The following is a 24752-nucleotide window of genomic DNA, read 5'->3' on the forward strand; positions in this document are numbered from 1 at the left end:
AGTATTTTTCATTTGTTGGATTAAATTGAATACATTTTTGTGGAAATAAAGTTCTTTTATTTTCGTCTTTGAAAATGTTGCTACTAGAATACTTAGAACAAGTCATATGACTTGCATTATATTTTTTCTAATATTGATAGTCCACACAATGGCTACATAATCTATAAAGGTAAAATTTGCATGAAATCATAATTAAGTGTGTTTTTGCTTATGTCACTTAGGTTTCAAGATGGTCATATATAAATGTATGATCAATATTCAGTTAAAGAAATAAAGTGCTAATGTTTCCCATTCAGCCCTCATGGAGAAATTCTCCTGTTTGAGGACTTTATTAATTACTTGGATTTGAATCTTGTTAAATCTCAGAATTTTTTTTTTATTCTTTTATTGGTACGTTTTAGGTATACAATACGTTTACATTTATCATTGGGTGCTTTGTCCTGTAAAGGAAGTTAACCAAAGCTATTTGTCTACCCTAGTGAGTAGCTTCATGGCATGATATCTATGGTAGTTGGTGTTTTAACATCTTTTTTCGTGTACTAAGGAAAGTATCACTGCATAGGCAGTTTGTTATTTATTTGAACCCTAAATCTCCTTGTCCATTATGATCTTAATGTGTTGCTGTGAATCTCCACACAGCAGGACAAATCCCTCTTTCATGTGACTATCCTAAAATATTTGAAAAGTTATTTTTATTAATAATTTTTTCCAGCCTAAGCAGTTCAAGCACTGACACCTATTACTCATGTTATTATTTCTAACACTTTTGCTCTATTTCTTTTCATCTCAATTCCCTTCAAGTTACTGTGCCCCTTAAATTTGACACCATGGTGTATCTTTAGGGTGACATAGAGATTCTCCAGAGTAGATAATCATACAACCATACTAAGACACAAGTAATTGTAATGTGTTATATTTACACAAATACTAAGGGAATTTCAGAACAAATCAATGTACTAGAATCAGAATTCTAGAAGAGTCAGAGGCAATTTTGTTTATAAAAATAATTACTTGAAAATACCTATTTTTCAAGCATTGAGCTAACTACTTCACATAGTTATGTCATTAGCTCTCACAGCACTACTAGTATGCACTGTCTCCATGTTATGAATGGAACATGTAAAAATTCCAGAAAGGAGGTAACTTAGTCACTGCATGAGCAGTGGAGGTTGAGTTGGAATTTGAATTTTCCTCTCATAGGACCTAAAACTTTTGCTCTTTGAATTACCCAACACTGCCTCCCAGGGGAAGGTCAGGACTTGACATAGGAAATGAAGACAAGTAGGTGAATACTGAGCAGATTTCCCAGAATTTCAGGGTTGGAAGGATCATTCAAGGTTCTTCTTCTTTTATCTAAAGTAGAATGTATTGTTTTAGAGAAGTGAAAAAGCATCAGTTGGTGGAAACTATTGATGCCTCCTCAATGATTGAGAGCTAGGCTATAGCTTGAAAGGACTATGAAAATAACATCAAGAGGCTAGAGAAATGAGGATCCAGTGGGTCTGGTTTCAAAGGCCATTCTATCTACAAAGAGAGTTGGGGCACATTCACTTATAATTTTTAAATCTTTTTTTTTTTTAAGAGAGTCTTGCTATGCAGTTCAGGCTGGTCTTGAACTCACTAGGTAGCCCAGGCTGGCCTCGAACTTGCAGCAATCCTTCTGCCTCAGACTCCTGAGTGCTGGGATTACAGGAATTTTTAAATCTTCTTTAGTCTGACTATGAAATTTTTTTCTCTAGTCCTTTAAGGCCTTCACAGGTTATATGTTAGTAGATAGAGGCTCTCAGACACTGAGTATTTCCTATGTTACTTTTCTGAGAGTGTTTAAACAAGGTGGGATCACACTAGGTTTCTGCTTCCCCTAAACTTCACTCAGTATCCCTCTTTTCAGACTCTCATAAAAGTAATCTTATTCATCCCAGGTATAGACCTGGGTTCAGGCAATATAGTCAGTCCTATTCCTTCATGTTAGAGCATCAGTGTTTGAAGGAAAAAATCTATGATTCTTCTCTTATCTATAGGAACCAATTTTTTTCCCAGATTGTCTCAGCCATAGCTTAATTTGTGGTTCAAATTCCTCTTGCCAAAGTTCAGTATGTCAATATCTTTAATAAATTTAGAGCTCAGAACTAGCTGTAGGACTCCCATGGAATACAACATTCATCTATCCAAACCAGACATTCTTGAGTATCTTTTGGGAAGAATGAAGCAACTTTTAAGTTACCTGTGCTACTAAGAGCCCACAGTATTGGAAAGTGTTCTGTTTTATATGGCCTACAGCTGTTATCTTATCTGTTGACCTCTCCTTATCTTCATTGAGATGCATATGAACTAGTGGCCATTTTTATTCAGATACTTTTCCTCTTACATTACATATAGTCTAACTATCCAGAAGAAACAATTCCTAGTCTTTCAATCTAGGCTTCATTGGTTCAGGATAGTTTAAATCACCTACATGGACATACTCTTGGATGACAGAAGTAGAGCCCTATAATAGAGTCCTGATGCCCATGGGAAGAACGGGCTAGGAAAAGATTCCCTAGTTTTGGGAACTGGAATGTGGACCTATGTGTTTGAATTTAAGAAGGACTCTCCTACCCTCATTTTCATGCTATCTCATACATTTTCTAATTAAGAATAGCAATAAACAAGAATGCCAAGGCAATAATACAAAGGCAGTCCCATAAGAGCTGGGAGAGTTTTCAAAAGAGGCCTGACAGGAGACTTGTGTGGAAGAAATTGAGATATAAGCCATGGGCTGAGTGGTGTTAGTAAAGGTGGTCATGGTGATAGAGGAAACACAGTGGAATGAAGTAGGGGAAAGGATGGAAGATAGGAAGGAAAATTGTGTCACCAAGAAAATCATGTCAAATTGTGCCAAAGCCACTCAAATATCTGAACTCAGTCTACTTTACTCCCAAAAATATATTTTCTAATCTCCCTATTTGATAGACTACATGTGTCCTCAGTATTTTCTCATGTAAGATCCCCTTGCAAGGTGATTCTCCCATCTCTTCTGTCTCAGCTCAGTATTTCACCAAGACACTATCAATAGCCTAATCTAAATTCCACTTTGAAAATGAAAATAATACAGTGCTCTCTTCCTTACCTATTTTATGCCCAGGGTCAGAAATATTCCACTGGTTATGAGGAGTTCCTTCAGGTCAATTTAAGTAAGTGAACCAAATCCAGGGACACATGGGGAAAAAAGTGGACATGAAAAAAGAACAAAAGGAAAAAGAAGGAAGGAAAGAAAAGTAACGTGGGCTTGAATCGGCTGTTTTTAACAGTGCCAAGGTTCATACAGTAGAACAGTGTATTCTTGGTAAAGCTGAAACATTGGGCTGTGGCCAAATTGTTCCATCCTACTGACCTTTAGGTAGCTAATCATGTCTGCTCAGCACAAACCAAATGGGTAAAAAAAAAATAAATTTTAAAGTCCAAAAAAAAAAAAAAGAAAGAAAGAAAAGGACATGAGGAAATCAGCCCAGTAACGGGGAACTGATCAAAGGCACCCAGTTCCTCACCATGGCCTGCGGGTAGGTAGTTTGCTGTTCTAACCTGCAACTTTTTCCTTCTCTGCTCTAGGTTCCTTGGGGGAAGGGGAGGGAAGGAATGATGATGTAGGCTTGATAACTCCAAAAGCTTCTCTCCTTTCTACCACCAGAAAAGCTAAATGAAACAGAAGAAGGAAACTGGCAGGGCTGGAGAGAAGACAACTTCAGGAAAATGAGGTAGACTCCAGACTAAGCCAAAACCTCCTGGGCTACAGAATGGCCCAGTTTGCTGGAATGGTAGGGGAATTTTAGGTGGCAGAAGAAACCCCACTGTTACTGAATCTCCTTCTTTTAGAGAATCTTGGTGAGTGTATATTTGCCACATAACTTTCTTTGTGGTCTTTTTTTTTCATCTATAATCCCAGATATCTCTGCCTATCTTTTCAAGTTGTCTCCTAACCATCACTTTACCAGGCAGCTACTATTCTCTGTATCCCATTCCCCCAAAGTAGATGCAGGTGTCTTCCTTCTTAATCAAAATACAGGCAGCACCAGTCTGTGATTACTTACAAACTTCCCTGAAAGGAATTGTAATGTGGAAAAGAAAACTCTTTTACTGGATACTACAGAGGACTGCTTCTGGAGGCTATCTGCTATGCTCCATTTTCTCAGCTCAACTTCAGGTTATCAGATAGTGCTTCTGTCTGACTCTGTAAGCCCCATTAGTAACCTAAATCCACCCTCTAAACTCAAACAGAAGAAGCTAGTCCAAAAGCCCCACAAACAAATGGAAGAGGATTAAAGTTTAGTTTTTTTCTTGGTTTATTCCAGGTTAAGATCATGATTTTAAATTTTCATAACTATGAGGTTCTTTTGGGTATTTTTCCCTCAAAAAAGACCCATCTATAAAATTTGATTTTAGACTTATATTTCTAGTACTATAAAGAACTAGGAAATAATTGAAGTTAGTTTTTTTTTTCTATATGGGCTTCCATAAACTGAAGTTAATTTCTAGAAAAAGATGCTTCAGGATGTTCCTTCACTCTAGTAGTAACAATAGAAAATGAGAAGTGGGCAGCCTGCCACAGAGCTCGGTAATCTCATTAACCCTTACCATTTCAAAGGAAACCACAGAGACTTTTTCCTACAACACATACATCACAGGAAAATCTTTCCCATCAGTTATGTCATTTAAAAATCCTCGTTGGGGGTTTAGCTCAGTGGTTCTGCCACCGGCCTCAGCAAGCGCAGGGTCCTGAGTTCAATCCCTGCTACCAAAAAATAAATAAAATTTTAAAAAATCCTTAAATATTTATGATGTGGGCATAGTAATTTTAATGTTCTTCATATGTGTATTGATGATGGTTGTTCTCTGGGAGGTGATGCAGTAGAAAAAAATCACAAATACCTGAGTTCCATTATAAGTTGAACCACTTGATGGATGTATGAAACTTTGCTAAGCCTTGTTCTTTATCTGTAAAGTGGGAATGACATAACATAGTGCACAGGTTTGTTGTGATGATCAAATGACTTCTGTAACCCTTCCATAGCATACATGCAAAGCTTCATTGCCATTAGAATGTTTTCTTTGGTGATGTCTTTCTTTTAAGCTTAGTAATGAGCAACCCACTTTGGTTTCTGATACCATCATAGAATTAACACCTTAAATTGAGGCTTCTTCATTCTTCATTGTCTTTACTCAGGAGCACAGTCTGGATTCTAACAAGGGTAACAAATTCATCTTTCAACATATCTTTAGCTTTTTGGTGACCAAATTTCCAACAGCTTGATGATTATTTCCACTTATATTTCCCCTTAAATCACTCCAACTCAACTTATACTCATGGAAAGCCAATGCTTTGGGACTGTCATTGCCATGGTTTGTACCTTCCACTGTGTTTGTCATATAGTCCTGTTTATTCTTCCTTCACGACAGTTTCAGACTGGTTTTCAATTTTTCATGCTTCATATTTGTTTCCTTGTTTGAGTCTTTGTATCCATCATCTAAGAGATCCCTGCACTTATTTTGTTAAAAATATCCTACACACTGTGGCCAAAGTAATCTTCCTAATATATTCTTTTGAAGTGTAATATTACCCTGAATAATTTTTAAATGACTCTATAGCCAACAAAATTAAGTCTAGACAATCCAATATGGTATTCAATGACTGCTGCAATCTGTGCTCATTCACTCTTTCCACAAAGTAATAATCTATTCTCATAAGAGAAAATATAGGGAGATGAGGAAGGACAGAACAAGTGTGCCTAAACTAGCTGCTTAATGTAAAGAAAGTGCAATCTGAAGACTAAATAAATATTACCTACACAAATGTTGAAAATGTAGGAAAGTAAAATTTTTGAAACAGAAGGAAGCGTTCATACATTGATGTGAACCATATTTATTGAATACCTATCTTATGGAAGGCACTTTTTTCATCCTATACATTGTAGTAAATAAAAGATAAAATTTATTTTTTCTTATAGCAAATATTCTGGGAGGATACACACATAAACATATGCATATATATTTTGTGTACAAAGAAAAGTAACCAGAGCAAAAAGAAAGAATGATGTGGTTGGGATATAATATAGATAGAATTGTTTGAATGTTTCAACAGAGCTGTGAAGAAAATGGAGGAATCCATGTATATATATGGAGAAAGAGTAATTCAGAAAGAGGGAACAGCAATTGTGTGGATTCTAAGCCAAATGGGTATTTTACATATTGAAGTAATAGCAAAGGAAGTCAGTGGCTGAAGCAAAGAGATGTATGGTCTTTCACTACTTGTATAAGTGTTAAAGAATAGGTACAAAAGGGAGAGAGAGAGAGACAGAGGAAGAAGAAGAAGGAAAAGGAGAAGGAGAAGGAGAAGAAAAAGAAGAAGAAGAAGGAGGAGGAGAAGGAGGAGAGGAAGAGGAAGAGGAAGAAGAAGAAGAAGAAGGAGGAGGAGGAGGAGGAGGAGGAGAAGAAGGAGAAGAGAAGGAGAGGGGAGGAGAAGAAGAGGAAGAGGAAAAATAAGAATGAGAAGGAAAAGGAAAGGGAGATGGAGAGGAGAGAAGGAGGAGGAAGAGGAGGAGGACAAAGAATAAATTGTGGTTAAAATTTCAAGAGGTTCAATTTTACAGAAGTATACAGTTTGTATATGGGAAATAGCTAGAGATAAGACTGAAGAGGATGGCAGGAATTAGACAAAAACTGACCAGTAAGCTATGTTAAGATGTTTTCCTTTTATTGTACCATGTGCATCATTATGAACCACTGAAATATTTTCAGCCAGAGAATGACATTATCTGATTTACACTTCGGAAAGTTTACTCTGGAAACAATGGAGAGAACAGATTGAAATGAGTCAAGAGTAAATAGAGACCAATTAGGAAGCTGTTGCAGCCATCTGGGTGAGAGATAGTGAAAGTTACAAATGATGGGACAAATTTTATATATTTTGGAAGTGAAATATTAGAATATTTTGTATGCTGTTTAGTGTGAGGAGTTAGTAAATTAGTATATGGTGACAATTGGCAGATTTCAGGAAACAAATCATACATTGCATTGCTGCTTAAATTCTCCAGGTGTCGACTTTGTTTTCCCAAAGCTACTGGCCAGAATCTATGTATCCTAGAATATATTGTAATCTTGTTTTGTAATTGTCCCATCCAAGGAATTTATTATCTGACAGAAAGGATAAAACAGGGTAAAAAGTAATTCATTTGTGAACCCTAGTAGATGCCAAGCACCACGCTATGTAATTTATATATGTTATGTTTTAGTCCTTACAACCACCATTGGAGAACACATTACTATATTACATATGAAGAGACCAGGTTTAGATTTTTCAATTCACCCAACTATAAATACATAGTAAATGGAAGAGACAAAGAATTTTACATATGAAGCACTAACATACCAATGAAGTGGTGTCATGATTTACATCTAAATGTCCCTCATGTGTTTAAGGGTGGGGCTTTCAGAAGATGATTGAATCATGAGTACTCTAAGTCATCACTGGCTTAATTCATTAATGAGCTCAAAATTTGATGGCATCACTAGAAAGTAATAGAAATTTAGGAAGAAGTTTGGGCCTAGTTGAATGGAGTGGGTCATGCAGGCATGACCTTGGAGACTATACCTTATCTCTGGTTCTTTCCTCTTGAGGTTTCTTCTACTGCTCTCCTCTCCTCTCTTCTCCTTTCCTCTTTTTACTTCTTCTTTTCTCTCCTAGCCTCTTCTTGGCCCCCACAAGGTCAGCATACTTCTTCCGCCATGCCTTTCTGCCATGATGGTTCTGACTTGCCACGATACTAATAGTGATAGAACCAGCTGACTGTGGACTAAAACTTCTGAAATTGAGAACCCCAAATAATTTTATTCCTCTAAGTTGATGTTCTCAGGTATTTGGTCACAGTGACATAAAGCTGAATAACACAAATGGCTTTGTAAATTGCCTAGCAGTTTTAGAACTTTTAACTTTTAAACATGAAAGAGTAGCTATGCCAGATGTCTGTAATATTTGTGAAGCAGTAAGCAGTAAATTTTATTCTCATAGCTGATAGGGACTTAGGTTATGGAAATCACAGGACGTAGTTTGCTTTCTGATCTCCAATAGTCTTTTGGGTTTGCCACAGTCTGATACAAAAATACATTGTGTACAATTTTAACATAGCTTCCCTAAACTTTAATATATTTATTTTTAAATGCTGACTTCTTTTTCACCATACTGTCAAGCTAGAGTATTGATTTAATACATTAGTTGGATATATTTACTACAAGCAATTTTCCATCGAACATGCAAATGCACAAGCAAGAGACATTCTGCCTCCCTTCCAAGTAGATGGCAAGTGCTCTAATATAAGAACTATATATGAAGCACTAGAGTGTAATGGTCAAATGTCTGGACTTTAGAACCAAAATATCTGCCTGAGATTGAATTCTGGCTCCTATATTAGTTCATAATATTAAGAGAAAACACTGTGCCCTGTTGCAACTAGGGAGAAATCTAGTGAAGAGATCCATTTGGTTAAAACACTGCATATGGAAAGGTACAAAATAAAAGATGAGTGCCAGAGTACAGTCACTCTTGAAGGCCAGCCAAAAGGCTCTGGACTTTATTCAGAAAAACCAGACCACTTGTTGCAAGGCACTGATGTGTCAAAAGTAATCTGTTACCCATAAGAGTTAAAGTACTAATGTTTGCAAATGATTTACTTAAAACAAAAATTAAGTAAAGTAGACTCAAGGTTATCCTACAATAAGACCATTTTTATTAAGTTTTTTTCAATGTGCTTTCTTGAGTAGGAAAGCAGGTTTGGTAGGGTTGTAAGATACTTACTGAGAGTTACATAAAACTTATAAAACATTTAACTTTACATTTTACCCAGTCTTATATCTGATTCATTCTGTAATGAGTGATTGTGATTGTAAGGACTTGAAAGACATAGGGCATATAAGATGTAACTTTGTAGTTATTTATATACATATATATACATATATATATATGTGTATATGTATTTCTCACATATAGGCACATCCATATTAGGAAGAAGGCTAAGACATAAATAAAGGATGTCTTATATTTACTCTGTCCATGAATGATGAGGAGAAATTAAGATGTCTGTTGAGACTACCAAAGAACACAGTGCCTATTTTATAGTTAGTGTTCAATGGGTATAAGCAATAAACATTATTATAAGTACAAAAAGTGTTTTATAAACTTTAGGCTCAATTGAAATGGTGAGAAAAATAATTGCAAGCCACAATACCTTGTTGAGGTTAGTGTTTACTTATGATTAACTTGATCTATGGTTTCAAATAAGGTAAACAGACATTTCATTTCAAATTAAGAAAAAGTTGGCCAAAAGCTGGCCAGTTGCTTCCATCAGTTTTGTTTCTCATTAAAAAATAAAATCATGGGCCAGGGATTTAGCTCAGTGGTGCTGCTGCTGGCCTCGCAAGTGCAAGGGCCTGAGTTCGATCCCCAGTACCAAAAAATAAATAAATAAATAAATAAAATCATGGAAAATGATTTTAAAACATGTAAAGTTATCGGGTAAATATCTTTCAGCACATTCAAAATTGCCTAGTTAATTTAAATATTTGATTTCATTATTCACAGTCTTGGAAAATGCTTTTACAAATAACACATCAAAAGGTTTTACATAGAATGTGCTTCACTTCCCCACACAATTTATTTGGCAATAATCCCCCAAGTTGCATACATCCATGAGAAGAAAACATACATGTGAATATTACCTGTTGGATATGTCAGATATGGGGAAAGTGATTCATGATCAGTAGGAACCAATTGGTGGCCTCTGATCAAGATGAAGAATGATTAGTAAGTTTAGAGTTATGACTCCATCAAAGGTATGTATGTAAAGAAGATCAGTGTAGGAAAGAGAATAAGAGATTAGGAACACCAGTTACAAGACCAACTTACAAAGTCAAGGTCTAATGTCTTAATATAGAAAATAATAAAGAGATTTGTGAAATCTTGGAAAGGTATTAGGTTGAATGATATGAAGTGACTGATATCCAACTCTTTCTGTAGTACAGAAATAGAAATTGCATATAGTTTTACCTAATATAATTCAGGACTTGTTGTTTTCCCCCTCAAAGTAAGACAGAACTAGAAAAATAACCTTAGCATGATTTTTCAGGATGCTTATAAGTCCCACCCCCAAAATAAGTCTCAGTTAAGATTGCCAGCCAGACACACATGCATTTAGTTGTCTGTTATAACCCATTGGACCTACTGAATTATAAAATTAATATTAATATTAAATTGAATATAAATAAACAATATTATTGACATTTTTACCTAAAGTAAATAATATGAATAATAATCAAGTATTTGTAATTACACAGTTATGCACTTTTGGAGAAGAGATAAAGACTTATGTAAACAGATAAACTCCAGACATATTACTGAACGACCAATCAGAGTACAGACATAGCACACAAATAAGCTGAGCATTTGATATCAAATAGATGTGGTAGGGTCTAATATGAATATTCATAATTCAGTATATTGTGTGTTGTAATTGATATACTTAATGCATTCATGTGAAATAAAGAAACGTTCTGAATTTTGGTGCCTGCAAGATTTCATCACTTTTGTGTGGACTTTCATTTTTCACTATCATCATTTTTCTTACCATTCTTGTCTCATAAGTCTTCAATTAAAAATTTAATGTAAACGTTGTGAAGTCTAGCCTGCAAGAGGTCATGACTTGATTGAAGAATTCATAGGATAAAATCACTGACAGTTGTGTTGAGAATGTACTATGAGCAGGCTATGTGGAAAAGAAGTGCCCATTTAAGGAGAGCTCTATTGCTAGACATGAGCGATTGGGATCAATGGTTCTACAGGAAGTGATATGAGTAATCATAATTATTAATGTCTTTGAATCCATTCTATCCATTTAGTGGCCTAGACTTGAAATATCTACCATGAACTCCTTCCTACCCTCACTCTTCATAACAAATTGACTGCTGCTGTTTTTCTCTGAAGATAGAACTGGGTCTTATCTTAATTTTTGCTCCAAAAGATGCATCATAGCTTGTTTTCAGGGAATGTCTCACTTTTATATGTACAAAAATCTCCATTGTACATGGAGAGATATATTAAGTCTATATATTAACCTGTATTGGAATTTAATGATAAGTTTATAAGAAGCTGCAGCATGAAATTACAGGACACCCATGGGTTAGTAATCAGAAAACCTGGGTTCTAGATCTTAAACTAAACTTCAGAGTGACATTTGGTCTAAATTTTCTCATCAAGAAAGAATTGGACTATTCTGGTAGTTTTTAAAATGTGTTCCTTGGGGCCCTAAAGAACATACTGCAAAAGGAGATTGAAAAATTGGGCTCTGGGCCTATATTCTCACTCTTTCAGAGTATTTCTTTTTTTCTTGTAAAATTTTTATTCCTTGTGCAGTTTCTTATGAAGAAAAGACTTCATTGCATATCCAAACTACCAACATGCAGAAACAGCATAGATGATCTTTGAGATCTCTTCTTGTGTGGAGAGTCTGGAAGTTTAAAGAGAGGGCATATATAAAAATATTCCATCTAAAGAAGACTTTTTGTGAAATCCTACTTTATGTTCACAGGTATATTCACCATAGAGACAGAAAAAAAAACACAGCTTACTAACCTCACCTTTTGGTTCTGATGCTGCCTTAGTTTGTTTTAATACCTGATCACCAATTTTGTGGCTTAATTATGATGAGATTTCATCCCTCTCCCACTGTGCAGTATTCAGGAAGGGTAGTAGAAGCTTATCATTTAGGTAAGACTTAAAAACTGGAAATCTAACAAACTTGAAGTATTTTTCTCACTGAATTGTACTCTCTAGCCTCTCCCCTTCCATCTTTATTTACTCTTCTTTTAATTTTGTGGTTCCAACAAGTCTAAATGTAAATGAAATTTCTCCCAGCTTCATTCAGATCCCATCATACAAAGAACTATGCTGCTCATTGAGGCCATTCTCCTAAGTGAAATAAATAGGACACACGTGTAAATACAGAGTATTTTCTCTGGTGTGAAAAACTAAAAGTGTAAATAAGGATCAAATTGTATAATTGATATTGTGAAATAGGAAGCAAAGGTCCAAAGGGGTAGGGGAAGTGGGAAGGGTAGGGAAAGGGAAGAAAGGAAAAGAAAAAATATGAGAAAAGGAAAAAATGGAAATAAAGTCTTTGTAAATAGGGAGGGGAGAAGGGGTTAAAGGGAGGACAGGGGAATAGGGAATCATAAGAACCATGATATATCATGTGAAGGTACAAGATCCCAACAATGAATGCAACTGTATTGTATACCTATAATGTACCAATAAACTTAATGGAAAAAAAGAAGTGTGCTGCTGTCACCATTTGATTTACATCTGGAATCTCAAAAAGAGCATGGAGCATATGCAAGCCTGGGAACATGCATCTTAAAGAAATACTGATGTTAGATTGGATACAGGCTGAACCAGAAAAGACAATGAAGAGAGAATCTTCCTTGCTTTAGCAAGGAAAGAGGTACAGAAATAACAAGCCTCCATACATGACATGAATTGATTGGTAGGAATGGGATTTATAAGGAAAAATAAAGAGAAATGCCAAATGGGCACCCTCAGAAGTTAGATTCCCGCTTGCTCGACAAAAAAAGAAAAAAAAAATTTAGAAAGGATAAAAGGAAATTGCAGCTCAAACTGCTGAGATAATCTACAAACTAAAAAATTTAATGGCAGAAGATGCAAAGAGACATTCCCTTGTCAGAGCTGCTACCTCTTCTGCCTACCGCTTACTGCCACTAGCCCTTATTTCATTTCTGAGAGGGTTAGATATAAAACAAAATGTTACTTAAGAATGGAATCCCCTTTGCTTTTTTAGTCTTGAGAGCAAGACATTTCAGAGACCCAGAATTTTACACATGGAGTAAGAAAGAATTCAAGATCATTTCAATAAATACTGATGTGAGTGCCTACTAAGTACCATATCCTGTACCTGGCTAAGAAGTTCACAAGCTAATGGTAGAAAAAGTAAACATAGAGTAGTATGGTTTATATCTAGATGCATTCCCACACATCTCATACACTCACAGGTGTAAAGTGGAGTGTTTTTTAAATGTATAACTTTATTATCATTCACTAAACACACATATATACAAAAATTAGAATTACTCCAAGAAGAGCAATGCAAGGGAAAAAACTATAATAATCAGATATAATAGAACTCAACTAAAGCAAAACTGTAAAGTACTTAAACATTTTTCCATATAATTAAAAAAATCTCAAGCATTAACAAGACATCAAAGGATGTGATTTGTTTTAGAAAGATTTTCAAAACTAATATTGAACAAATAGTGGTCTGAAAAACATCTAATTAGCTAGTAGATTCCACATAGGCCAAATTTTTTATATTTAAATTTCAATACAGTCATATGACACAAGATGGAAATATAATCTAAGAAATATGTTATTAAGCAATTTCATCCATGTGTATCACAAAGTACCACACAGAGTGCCAACTTCTAAGTGCAAACTGAAAAGTATACATTAATCATCTGTGATGGCCCCTTGATATTATCCAAATATGCAGTTAAACACGAGATACATGAGGCTATGATTGGCATAGCAGCACACTGTTTTACAGTAAACTCTTTTATATTAGTAGGATTATGCTCTAAAGGATGAAAAGCACAGCATGTTATGATAAATACATAAAACAGTAACAGTCATTTATCACACTATCGAGTAGTGTGTAGTATACATAGTTGTATGTGCTTCTTCTGGAAACACACCCTTCTCTCCTTTGATCTCAGTGACTCTTCCTTCCCAACCCACTGATGAGCTCCAGCCTAGTCTCTATCTACATCTCTTCCTATTGTTTTGAACACAATCTATATATGAACTCTTTCCAGATTCCAGCCTGTAAGTATGAACTCTCCCCTTCCCCTCCTGCCACCCATACACCTTTGAACCATTTCTTCCTATTGTAAATTATCAATTATTCATTTTAATCATTTTAATCCTTAATTACACTTTCAGTTTCTCACACTAGAGAAACTATTCGGTATTTACACATATGTGTCCTATTTATTTCACTCAAGAGGATGCCCTCAATATGTATCCATTGAGCTATAAATGTCTCTAGTTCCTCATTTTTTTATGGCTGAGTAGTACTCCATTTTATAAAAAAAAAAAAAACACATTGTCTCTATCCATTTTCCAGTTGATGGAGACTTGGGCTGTTTCCAAGCTTTCACTATTACAAATTGTGCCGCTATAAATATGGGTGCACATATATCAATGTGGTATGATTCTTTTAATTCTTTTAGGAAGATGCCCAGAAGGGGAATAGCTGGGTCAAATGGGACCTTTAATCCTAGTTCTTTGAAGTATCTCCATATTGGTTTCCGCAGTGGTTGCACCAGTCTGCACTCCTACCAATAATGGAGAAGGGTTCCTTTCTCTCCACAACCCTGCCAGCATTTGTTATTGGTTGATTTCTTGATAGCAGCCATTCTTTCTGGGGTGAGGTGAAATCTCAGCATCGTTTTCATCTGCATCTCTTGAATGACCAGTGATGTTGAACATTTTTTCATGTTTATTTGCTGCTTTTACTTCTTTGTCTGAGAAATGTCTGTTCATTTCAGATGCCCATTTTTGAATTGGGTCTTTAAATTTGGGGGTCTGATTTTTTTTGAGTTCTTTATATTTTCTAGATAGTAGTCCGTTATCTGAGGATCAGCTGGTAAAATTTTTTTCCCCCATTGTAGGTTGTCCCTTAGCTCTGTTGGCAGTTTCTCTTGCAGTGCAAAAGCTTTTTATTAAGATGATATCCCAGTTGTGTATTCTTTGTGGTAATTCCTCTGCTACTGGGGTTTTGTTCATAAAGTCTTTTCCTAAGCGAATGTCTTCAAGAGTTCTACCTAACTGAGCGAGGGATTTAGGTCACTGGTTCTGTAGCCTGCCTCGCAAGAGCAAGGTCCTGAGTTCGATCCCCGGTACTCAAAAAAAAAAAAAAAAAAAAAAGAGTACTACATAACTTATCTTCCAGCAAGTTTAGTGTTTCTGTTTTAACACTTAGATCTTTAATCCATTTCAATTTTAGTCTAGTGTGTGGTGATAGCTATGGGTCTAGTTTTAATCTTTGCAGGTTGAAATCCAATTTTTCCAACACCATTTATTAAAGCGGTTATTTTTCCTCCAATGAGGATGGTTGGCTCCTTTGTCAAAGATGAGACGGCTGAATATGTCTGCAGTTGTTTCTGTATCTTCTAATCTGTTCCACTGACCCTTGAGTCTGTTTCTTTGCCAGTACCTTGCTGTTTTTATTGCAGTGGCTTTGTAGTATAGTTTCAATCTGGAGATTGTAATACTCCCTGTCATTTCTCTGTTGCCTAAAATTGCTTTTGATGTTCTAGGTCTCTTCTGGTTTCAAATGAATTTTTGGATTGATTTCTCTAGTTCTTTGAAATATACTGTTGGGATTTCAATCAGGATTGCATTAAATCTATACATCAGTTTTGGAAGTATGGCCATTTTTACTATATTGGTTCTTCCTACCCAGGAGCAAGGGATGTCTTTCCATTTTCTTATATCCTCTTTGATCTCTTTTTTCAGAGTTCTGTAGTTTTGAATGTAAAGGTCTTTTGCTTCCTTCATTAGATTGATTCCTAGATATTTCATTTTCTTTGATGCTATTGTGAAAGGAATTGAATCTCTAATTTTTCACTCACTGAGTCTGTTATTTGTCTACAAGAAAGCTATTGATTTTTGTGTGTTGACCTTCTATCCAGCTACTGTACTGAACCTGTCAATTAAGTCTAGAAGTCTTTTGCTGGAGTTTTTTGTGTCTTCTATGTTGAGAGTCATATCATCAGCAAATAGTGACAGTTTAACTTCTTCCTTTCATATCTTAATTCATTTCTCTTGCCTAATTGATGTGACTAATTTTTCCAGAACTCTATTGAACAGGAGTGGTGATACTGGACATCTTTGTCTTCTTCCTGATTTTAGCGTGAAAGTTTTCAGTATTTGACCATTTAGTATGATGTTGGATGTTGGTTTTTCATAGATATCCTTAATCAGATTGAGATAAAGACCTTTTGTTCCAATTTTCTGCAGGGTTTTTATCATGAATGTGTTTTGGATTTTGCCAAATGCTTTTTCTTCATCTATTGAGATGATCATATGATTTTTGCCCTTGGCTCTGTTAATATAGTGTATTACATTTATTTGTTTACATATACTGAACCATCCTTGCATCCCTGGGATAAATCTGACTTGGTCAGGGTATATGATCTTCTTGATGACCCTTTGTATTCTATTTGCCAGTATCTTGTTGAGAATTTTTGCATCTATATTCATTAGGGAGATTGGCCTGTAATTCTCTTTTTCAGTTGGGTCTTTCCTTGGCTCTGGGATCAACGTAATGCTTGCAGGAATGAATTTGGAAGTATGGCTTCCCTTTCAATTTTATTGAAGAGTTTAAAGAGTAGTGGCAGTATTTCTTCTATAAATGTCTTGAAAATTCAGCACTGAAGCCATCAGAAAATGGACTTTCTTTTCGTAAATTTTTAATTACATTTTCAATTTTACTGATTGTAATAGGGCTGTTTAGAATTTCTTAGCTTCTTTTTTCAACTTTGGTACTTCATATGAATCCAGGAACATGTCCATTTATTCTGTGTTTTCCATTTCATTAGAGTACAGGTTCTCAAAGTAGGTATTTATGATCCTCTGGATTTCTCCTGGATCTGTTTTGACTTCACATTTTTCATTCCTAATTGCATGGATTTGAGCCTTTTCTTTACTTTTTTTGATAAGTTTGGATAAGGGTTTATTGATTTTATTTATTTTTTCAAAAAACCAACTCATCAATTCATTGATTTTTTGTATCATTCTCTTAGTCTCCAATGCATTGATTTCTGCTCTGATCTTTATAATTTCCTCCCTTGTACAGGCTTTCAGTTTGTCTTGCTCTTCTTTTTCTAGGAGCTTGAGGTTCAGCATTAGGTTGTTTATTTGACCTCTGTCTGTTATTCTAGTATGGTAATTCACTGCTATGTATTTCCCTTATAGAACTGCTTTGATTCTGTCCCATAGATTCCTGTATGTTTTATTGGCATTATCATTTAATAATAGAAACTGCCTAATTTCTTCTTTAATTTCCTTTGTGACCCATTGGTTGATAAGGAGAGTGTAGGTCAATTTCTATATTTGTGGGGTTTTTGTGGTTTCTTATGCTATTGATCTCCAATTTTATTGCACTATGGATGATAATATAGAAGAGATAATTTCAATTCCTTTGTATTTACTTAAACATGTCCTATGAGCTAGCATGTGGCCTATTTTGGAGAATGACCCATGTGCAACCAAAAAGAATGTATATTCTGATTTTGTGGGGTGGACCACTCTGTGCACATGTATTAAGTCCATTTGTTCAAAAGCTTGGTTCAGTCCTAGTATTTCATTTTTGATTTGTTGTCCAGATGGTCTGTCTATTTGTGATAGTGGGGTATTGAGGTCCCCCACTACAATTGTATTAGTGCTTATTTGTTTTTTTCTGTCCATTAATATTTGTTTTGTATAACTGGGAGCATTAGTATTTGGTGCATATATATTTATAATTGTCATCCTTTCCTCTTGAATTATTCCCTTTACAAGGTAGTAGTGACCTTCTTCATCTCTCTTAATTAGTTTTGGTTCAAAATCTAATTTGTCTGCAAATAAGATTGCTGCCCCTGCTTTTTGTGGGTTTCTCTTGAATGGAGAACTGTTTTCTATCCTTTTACTTTCAGTCTATGGATTTCTTTTTGAATTAGGTGTGTTTCTTTTATGCAGGATGTTGTTGGATTTTGCTTCTTAATCCATTCTGCTAGTCTCTTTTGATTGGTGAAGTGAGGTAATTAATATTGATGGTTATAATTGATACATATTGATTCATTCTTGTCATAGCATTTTCCTGTTGTTGGCTCTTATTTTTCCCCCTTTCCCTTTAGTTTCTTGCCTTTTTCTGATGGCTTCTCACTGTTGGGCCTCATGGAGTTGTGGCTCTCATTGTCTTTTTCTAGGATATTGTTTAAGAGTTGTTTGGAGCACTAGTGTGGTATTCATGAAATTTCTCAGGTGTTCTTTGTCCTGGAAGTATCTAATTTCCCCACCAATTTTAAAAGATAATTTAGCAGGATATAAAATTCTAGGTTGGAATTTATTTTCTTTTAGGGCTTGAAATACTTGACTCCATGCTCTCCTTGACTTGAGGGTTTGTGTTGAGAAGTCTGCTGTGATTCTGATGGGCTTTCCTTTGTAGATGATTTGTTTCTTTTCTCTAACTTCTTGTAAAATTTTGTTCTTCTGTTGGGTTTCTGGGATCTTGACTGTTATATTTCTAGGTGTAGATTTTTTTCGATCATGGCTAGTTGGAGTTCTATATGCCTCACTTATCTGTATGTTAAATTCTTTTCCTCTTTATGGGAAGTTTTCAACTATTACTTCTGTGAACATTTTTTAATATCATTTGTACTTTCTCCTGCTTTTTAGGGAATCCTATCAGTCTTACCTTATTCACCTTTACACCATCTAGCAGCTGCTGGATTGGTTTCTCATAATCCCTTACTATTTTCAAGAAATCTCTCTTTTCATGGTCACTAACCACAATCCAGTCTTCTATATCTCATAAAGTACCTTTACGTTCACTTCATCTGCTGTGAATACTTTCAGTGGAGTCTTTAATCTCCTGGATATCTGTTTGACTCTGTTTCATGGATTTCATTTCTTTCCTATGTTGGGTATTCATGGCTTACAGCATGGTCCTGAGGTCATCTATTTATTTTTATCCATTTCTGTTCTAGAGTCTCTAATCATGTCTTTCATTCTGCTCACCATCTCTGTAGTTATCTGGGAAATTACTTCTGTTTTGAATTTTTCTAGAGCCTCATTCATCTGTTTTGTTACTTCCTGTGCTATTAGTTCAGGGTGTTCAGGTGGTTGATTGTCAGATTTTTCCACCTTGTTTCCCCCCAGAATTTGCCCTTGGTGAGCTAGAAGTCTGGTTTTGCACCTTGTGTAGGTGTCTTCTTATTTCTAATTTTCTTGTTGGTGCTCTTTTTTGCTTTAATTCCTGGGCTGATACTTCCATATTGCTCATTGTGAGTATCTTTATTACTTGTATTTAGAGCCCTTACGCAGTGATTGCTTCTCAGAGATATCTTCCAGGTATTGCTGGTCTTTTTAGGCTTTGAGTCTCTAAAGACTTTTAGGCAATCTTGTTTTCAGTATATCAGGGAGGACAAGCAATTAGATCAGTACCAACACCTTAGCCCAACTGACACAATTAGCATCAACAATAGCATCAAACACCACTTATGAAATGATAATTTGTGGTAGCATTTAATCTATCACCTTTAACTGCATGAGCTAGATGAAAATTGAGAGCCAGACCAAAATATGTTTGTAGCAAATAATCTTTTCAATATAGCAAATTTACCCTTCAGGATAAGGATTTAGAAGGGGTTGGGGAGGAAGGGATAAAGAGGTAGAAGGAGAGGGAAAGGTTAGGAGTGAGGCTAGAGGACATTGGAAGACCATGCAAATTGTGGGAAACTGTTGAAGACAGGAGATAAAAACAGAGCAAAAGAACAGAGACAAGAACAGAACCAAATAACTGCAATAGGGAAGGTAGAAACTGTATTAACCTTTCTATAAAAATAGTGTCAGTCAAGAGAAGAACACAGAGAGAGAAACAATTCAAAGGGACAGGAACAGGAATGAAGAGGAAGAGAAATGCAGAACAAAAAGGGAGAGAGAGAGAAAAAAACAGAAAAGAAAAAAAATACATATAGGGCCTCCCTCCAGATATGGCTCTGCTGTCCTGACAGACAATGTGGGTAGCAGTCTGCAGGTCAAAGTCAATTAGTCTCAGCAACCTAGCTGTAGTCTACTGAGATTCAGGCTGATTTCTGGCTGCAAGGCCCAAGTTGAGGTCCCTGACCTCCTGCAGGATTGAACTCTGCAGGGTTCCACTGCAGTTTCCAGCTGTCCTCCCCCCACACAAGTCTAGGTTTCTATGAGAGGTGCTGATCCCACCAATTTACCAACCACAGTGGTCCACTGTGCCTTTATTGCAGAGATTTTCTTCATTTTCCCAGTGGGCTTCAATTTTCATTGAGGAACCTCAGAGAGATCCTCTCTCTTGTTCACTTCTGCTCCATCTTCTGGGATTCATAACCATGGCCTTTATGCACCCCCTGCTCCGGGACCTCTGCAGTGTGGATTCAGATAATGTGTGGCATGCTTTGGGGGGGGGGGGTGTTCCATATGATGTGCTCACATCTGTGCAATGGTTCTGGCTCCGGTGGGGTTGCTCTGAGTACCAATTTTCTGAGGAACTATTCTTTCACCACCATATATTTTTGACAACTTTACTGAGAATTAGTTGGCAGAAGATATCTGGATTTATTTCTTTATCATCTACTCTGGTTTTTTGGTCTGCAAGTCTGTATTTCTGCAAATGCAATTCCCTTTTTCTTAATATGGCAGTGTAGTACAACCTAAAATCATAGTGATTCTTACAGCTTTACTCTTTTGACTCAGAATTGCTTGGGTTATTCAAAGTCTTTTGTGTTCCCATATGAATTTTAGTATTTTTTCTAGTTCTGTGGGGAAAGTCATTGGTATTTAAATGGGCCATTTAATCTGTACATTACTTTGAATATTATGGCTATTTGGCAATATTAATTCTTTAAATCCATAAACATGAGTGGATTTGCCATATTTTAGTTCTTTTGTTCCTTTTGTTCTTTAAAGCTTTGAAATTTTAATTTTAAAGATTGGTCCCACTCACAATTAGGTACATTTCTAAGTATCTTACCTTTTACTGATTATTGTTATCAGATTACTATCTTAATTTCTTCCTTAGTGCATTTATTATTGCTGCATAGAAAAGCTACTGATATTTATGTTGAATTTTCATCCTACTGCACTGCTTAAATTGCTTAAAATTTCTAATGATAAATTGATGCAGTCTTTAGGATTTCTTACATACACAATCACATCGTGCAAACAGGGATAATTTGACTTCCTCCTTTCCTATTTTATACATTTTATTTTTTCCTGCCTAGTTGTTCTGGATAAAATTTCTAGTATTATATTAAATAAGTGTGATGAGAGTTTTGCTCCATATCTTAAGAGCTTGTTTGGCGATTCTAGCAGGGGAGCACAGCTACTCATATACCCTTGACTGAGGAAAAGGTCCTCCTCTATCAGGGGTGGTCATCCTCTTTGACCGAGCTCACAGCTTCGGGAGGGATGCATATGGAGTGGTGAGGGAGGAAGAGGACACCCACCTAGCCAGCCAGATCAGGTGACTCAACCCTGGCAATCAATGGGGTGACAGATGTTGCAGCCAGATCACCATCACATCCTGCTCCATATCTTAGAGGAATTGATTTGCATTTTCCATCATTCCATGTGTGTTAGTTACATATATTTTTTAAGTTGATATATGATTCTTTTCTATGTAATTTTCAGGGTTTTTATCATAAACACACGTTGAATTTTTAAATTTATTAGTACATGTTAATATTACATGATGGGATGTATTTTGGGAAGTTAGTGCATGCATTTAATATCTTTTAATCAATTTCAATCACTATTTCCTATCTTCTCCACTTGTAGATTTTATCAAACATTTTTATCATCTATTAAAATCATTATGTAATTAGTAGCATTCTGCCATTTTTGTAATCTATCATGTATATTGTTTTGTGTATGTTCAATTTTCTTTGTATTCTTGTATTGAAACAAGCTCGATTATGCTTTATGAACTTTTAAATGTACTCTTGAAGTATTTTGTCATTGAAGATATTTGCACCTATTTTTTTTAGGGATTTGGGCCTATAGTATTTTTTGTAGTCTCCTTGTAATGGTTCAGCAGCAAAGTAATTCTTGTTTTGTAGAATGAGTTTGGAAGGGTTACTTCCATTTTACTTGATGAAATTGTTTTAGGAACATTGACATTAAATATTCTTTTTTTAAAAAATTAATTTATTGGTACATTTTATTGGTACATTTTAGGTATACAATTCATTTACATTTATCATTGTGTGTTTGTACTTGTACATGATATATCTTGGTTCTTATTTTTTCCCCATTACCTGTGCTCCCTTCACCCCCTCCACCATTACCTATTTACATAGATTTCATTTCCATTTTTTTTTCTTTTCTCATGGTTTTTCCTTTCCCTCTTTTCCTTTCCCCTTCCCCTCCCTTCATTCCTTCGTCTTTGGACCTTTTTTCCTACTTCAAATTGTCAAGCATTCATTTTAATCATTTTAATCCTTGTTTACACTATCAGTTTCTCACACTAGTGAAACTATTTGGTATTTACACATGTGTGTCCTATTTATTTCACTTAAGAGTATGGCCTTGATATGCATCCATTTAGCTATAAATGACTCTAGTTTTTCATTCTTTATGGCTGAGTAGTACTCCATTTGATTAAAAAAAACCACATTTTCATTATCCAGTTTCCAGTTGATGGGCACGTGAGTTGCTTCCAAGCTTTTTTTTTTTTTTTTTGCCTCTATGAACATGGGTATACATATATCACTGCGGTATGATTCTTTAAATTCTTTAGGGAAGATACAGAGAAGGAGAATAGCTGGGTCATATGGGAACTCTAGTACTAGTTCTTTGAGATATTTCCACACTGACTTCCACAGTGGTTGCACTACTGAAGTTTTGTTCATGAAGTCTTTTTCTATGCCAATGTCTTCCAGAGTTCTAACTAACTTATCTTCCAGCAAGTTTAGTGTTTCTGTTTTAATATTTAGATCTTTAATCCATTTCAATCTTAGTTTAGTGCATGGTGATAGGTATGGGTCAGTTTTAATCTTTGGCAGGTTGAAATCCAATTTTTCCAACATCATTTATTAAATAGGCTGTCCTTCTTCCAATGATAGTGGTTGGCTCCTTTGTCAAAGATGAGGTGGCTGAGTATGTCTGGAGTTGTTTCTGTATTTTCTGATCTATTCCACTGATCCTCAGGTATGTTCCTTTGCCAGTACCATGCTATTTTTTTTGCAGTAGCTTTGTAGTATAGTTTCAAGTTGGGAATAGTGATTCCCCCAGCCATGTCTCCATTACTTAGAATTGCTTTAGCTATTCTAGGTCTCTTCTGGTTCCAAATGCATGTTTGGATTGTTTTCTCTAGTTCTGTGAAGTATATTGTTGGAATTTCAATTGGCATTGCATTGAATCTATATAGTAGTTTTAGAAGTATGGTCATTTTCACTATATTGGTTCCTCCTACCCAGGAACAAGGGATATCTTTCCATTTTCTTATATCCTCCTCAATCGCCTTTTTCACAGTGCTGTAGTTTTCAGTGTAGAGGTCTTTTGATTCCTTTGTTAGACTGATTCCTAGATATTTCATTTTTTTGGATGCTATTGTAAAAAGAATTGTTTCCCTAATTTCTCTCTCAGTGAGTCTGTTATTTGTGTACAAAAAGGCAGTTGTTTTTTGAGTGCTGATTTTGTATCCAGCAACTTTACTGAATCTGTCAATTAGGTCTAGAAGTCTTTTGGTAGAGTTTTTTGGGTCTTCTATGTAAAGTATCATATCGTCATCAAATAATGACAGTTTCACTTCTTCGTTTCCTTACTTTATTCCTTTTATATCTTTCTATGTTCTAATTGCTTTAACTAATGTTCCCAAAACTGTATTGAACAGGAGTGGTGATAGTAGGCATCCTCATCTAGTTCCTGATTTTAACATGAAAGTTTTCAGTTTTTGTCCCTTTAGTATGATGTTAGCTGTTGGTTTTTCATAGAGAGCCTTAATCAGGGTGAGGTAAAGACCTTCTATTACAATTTTATGTAGGGTTTTTATCATTAATGGGTGTTGGATATTGTTGAATTCCTTTTATGCATCTATATTTTTTGTTGTTGTTAAATTCTTGTATTGGTACATTTTAGGTACACAACACAATTACTTTTCTCATTGGGAATTGTACCTTGACATAATGCATCTTGGTTACTATTTTTCCCGATTCCTAGCCCTCCGTTCACCCCCTCCACCCTTCCCTATTTACAAAGACTTTATTTCCATTTTTTCCATTTCTCAGCATTTTTCCTTTCCCTTTTTTCATTTGCCCTGACCCCCACTACCCCTACCCCTTTGGACCTTTTCTTCCTATTTTGCATTATTGATTATTCATTCTAATCATTGGTACATTTGAGGTATACAATATAAGGACATTCATCATTGGAAATTTGCACCTTTACATAATCTCTCTTGGTTCTCATTTTTCACCCTTGCCCAGCCCTCCCTTCAACCCCTCCATTCCTCCCTATTTACAAAGATTTTGTTCCTACTTTTCCATTTTCTCATATTAATCCTATTCCCTTTTATCCTTTCCCCTATCCCTCCCACTTCCTTCCCCTTTGCCCCTTTTCTCCCTATTTCACATTACCTATTATACATTTTAGTACTTCTTTACACTTTCAGTTTCTCACAATAGAGAAACTATTCGGTATTTATTCATGTGTGTTCTATTTATTTCACTTAAGAGTATTGCCTCAATGTGCATCCAATTAGCTATAGATATATCTCTAATTTCTCATTTTTTATGGTTGAGTAGCACTCCATTTAAAAAAAAAAACCCACATTTTCTTTATCCAGGCTCCAGTTGATGGGCATTTGGGCTATTTCCAAGTTTTAGCTATTACAAACTGTGCTGTTATGAACATGGGCACACAT

The 24752-nt window shown here is 35.5% G+C and overlaps 1 long non-coding RNA gene across 1 annotated transcript in view; it reads left to right on the plus strand.

Annotated features, from left to right (window-relative positions):
• The first annotated feature begins 3382 nt into the window (after positions 1–3382).
• The window catches only part of LOC147820868 (uncharacterized), a 170115-nt gene continuing 148745 nt past the window's right edge, over positions 3383–24752 (plus strand). Inside the window, exons 1-2 of the long non-coding RNA XR_015448091.1 lie at positions 3383–3539; positions 3668–3861. This is a non-coding gene — a long non-coding RNA (uncharacterized LOC147820868). The remainder of the gene's footprint in view (positions 3540–3667; positions 3862–24752) is intronic.

Source organism: Heterocephalus glaber, unplaced genomic scaffold (assembly GCF_053883595.1).
Source record: "Heterocephalus glaber isolate CG9 unplaced genomic scaffold, H.glaber_assembly_v1.0 deba00001790, whole genome shotgun sequence".
Classification (NCBI taxonomy): Eukaryota; Metazoa; Chordata; class Mammalia; order Rodentia; family Bathyergidae; genus Heterocephalus; species Heterocephalus glaber.